We start from the raw sequence: 2,834 nt of genomic DNA on the forward strand, positions 1-2,834 counted from the left end.
GACCCTCCACCAGGACTGTCCCCCCACCCAGGACTGACCCTCCACCCAGGACTGACCCTCCACCAGGACTGTCCCTCCACCCAGGACTGACCCTCCACCAGGACTGTCCCTCCACCAGGACTGACCCTCCACCCAGGACTGACCCTCCACCAGGACTGACCCTCCACCAGGACTGTCCCCCCACCCAGGACTGACCCTCCACCCAGGACTGACCCTCCACCAGGACTGTCCCTCCACCAGGACTGTCCCTCCACCCAGGACTGACCCTCCACCCAGGACTGACCCTCCACCAGGACTGTCCCCCCACCCAGGACTGACCCTCCACCCAGGACTGACCCTCCACCAGGACTGTCCCTCCACCAGGACTGTCCCTCCACCCAGGACTGACCCTCCACCAGGACTGACCCTCCATCAGGACTGTCCCTCCACCCAGGACTGTCCCTCCACCCAGGACTGACCCTCCACCAGGACTGTCCCCCCACCAGGACTGTCCCTCCACCAGGACTGACCCTCCACCAGGACTGACCCTCCACCAGGACTGTCCCCCCACCCAGGACTGTCCCTCCACCAGGACTGACCCTCCACCAGGACTGACCCTCCACCAGGACTGTCCCCCCACCCAGGACTGACCCTCCACCCAGGACTGACCCTCCACCAGGACTGTCCCTCCACCCAGGACTGACCCTCCACCAGGACTGACCCTCCACCAGGACTGTCCCCCCACCCAGGACTGACCCTCCACCCAGGACTGACCCTCCACCCAGGACTGACCCTCCACCAGGACTGTCCCCCCACCCAGGACTGTCCCTCCACCAGGACTGACCCTCCACCAGGACTGACCCTCCACCAGGACTGTCCCCCCACCCAGGACTGTCCCTCCACCAGGACTGACCCTCCACCAGGACTGACCCTCCACCAGGACTGTCCCCCCACCCAGGACTGACCCTCCACCCAGGACTGACCCTCCACCAGGACTGTCCCTCCACCCAGGACTGACCCTCCACCAGGACTGACCCTCCACCAGGACTGTCCCCCCACCCAGGACTGACCCTCCACCCAGGACTGACCCTCCACCAGGACTGTCCCTCCACCCAGGACTGACCCTCCACCAGGACTGTCCCTCCACCAGGACTGTCCCTCCACCCAGGACTGACCCTCCACCCAGGACTGACCCTCCACCAGGACTGTCCCCCCACCCAGGACTGACCCTCCACCCAGGACTGACCCTCCACCAGGACTGTCCCTCCACCAGGACTGTCCCTCCACCCAGGACTGACCCTCCACCAGGACTGACCCTCCATCAGGACTGTCCCTCCACCCAGGACTGTCCCTCCACCCAGGACTGACCCTCCATCAGGACTGACCCTCCATCAGGACTGACCCTCCATCAGGACTGTCCCCCCACCCAGGACTGACCCTCCACCCAGGACTGACCCTCCACCAGGACTGACCCTCCACCCAGGACTGACCCTCCACCAGGACTGTCCCCCCACCCAGGACTGACCCTCCACCCAGGACTGACCCTCCACCAGGACTGTCCCCCCACCCAGGACTGTCCCTCCACCCAGGACTGTCCCTCCACCCAGGACTGACCCTCCATCAGGACTGTCCCTCCACCCAGGACTGTCCCTCCACCCAGGACTGACCCTCCATCAGGACTGTCCCTCCACCAGGACAAGAACGTTATCATAAAGTCTGCAGACGACACAACCATCAGAGGAGGGGATGAGTCTGCATACAGGGACCTGGTTCAGAAGACCAACAGATATGGGAGGAGAACCACGTCGTCTTCAACACGGACAAAACAAAAGAAATGATAATAGACTTCAGGAGACGACCCCCCCCCCCCCGCCCGCAGCCACTCACCTTTAAAGGGACTGTGTTGGAGAGGATGACCAGCTCTCAGTCCTGGGCCTTCAGATCCCAGACAGCCTCAGCTGGGCCAGAACCACCATGACAACAGTGACCAGAGCTCAGCAGAGGCTGGACTTTATAAGAACGCTGAAGAAGGCGGGGCTTGGACGTCGGACCCTCACCCAATCCTACAGGGGACTCGTTGAGAGCATCCTCACCAGCGCCATGACAGTGTGGTCTGGAAACGCCACAGCTGGATGAGAGGAAAATGCTGCAGCCAGTCATTCAGACCGCACAGAGGGTCACTGGTTCGGACCCCTCCTCCATGGACACAATCTACAAACAGTGCTGCAGGAGGAAAGCACAGAGCATGCTCAGAGACCATCTCCATCCAGCCAATGCTCTGTTCCAGTGGGTGGAGTCAGGTTACAACCTCAGACACCACAGGCCGGTGAGCGTCAGCGCCCACAGGCCCCGCCTCCACTACAGCGTCTTCCTGTCCACGGTCAGACTAGTGGTACAAGACATTAAGGAGGGAAGGAAGTACCCCGGACCCCAGCCCCCCCCACTGACAGGCACTTAAATACCCCCGCTCTGAACTGAATGTGCAACGACCTGCTCTACATCCCAGCACTGTTCATTCAAATGTGCAGTAACTTATTACCTCTCAGGACTCTTATTACTATTACTATTACTTTGTTTTTTTTTAGAATACTCTATTTCATAAACGTGTATCTGAGCTGTATGTGCAATAACTGTTTATATATATATATATATATATATATATATATATATATATATATATATATATATGTTTTAGCTGTGTCTATTTATTTTTTCTTCAAACTCCTTCTATGACTCAGGGAAACGCAAGAATCCCAATGCACCTGTACTGTTATGTGTCTGTGCAAATGGCAAATAAAGTCTATTCTATTCTATTCTATTCTATTCTATTCTATTCTATTCAGTGAATCAAATTA

The sequence above is a fragment of the Sphaeramia orbicularis genome, unplaced genomic scaffold (assembly GCF_902148855.1).
Source record: "Sphaeramia orbicularis unplaced genomic scaffold, fSphaOr1.1, whole genome shotgun sequence".
Lineage (NCBI taxonomy): Eukaryota > Metazoa > Chordata > Actinopteri > Kurtiformes > Apogonidae > Sphaeramia > Sphaeramia orbicularis.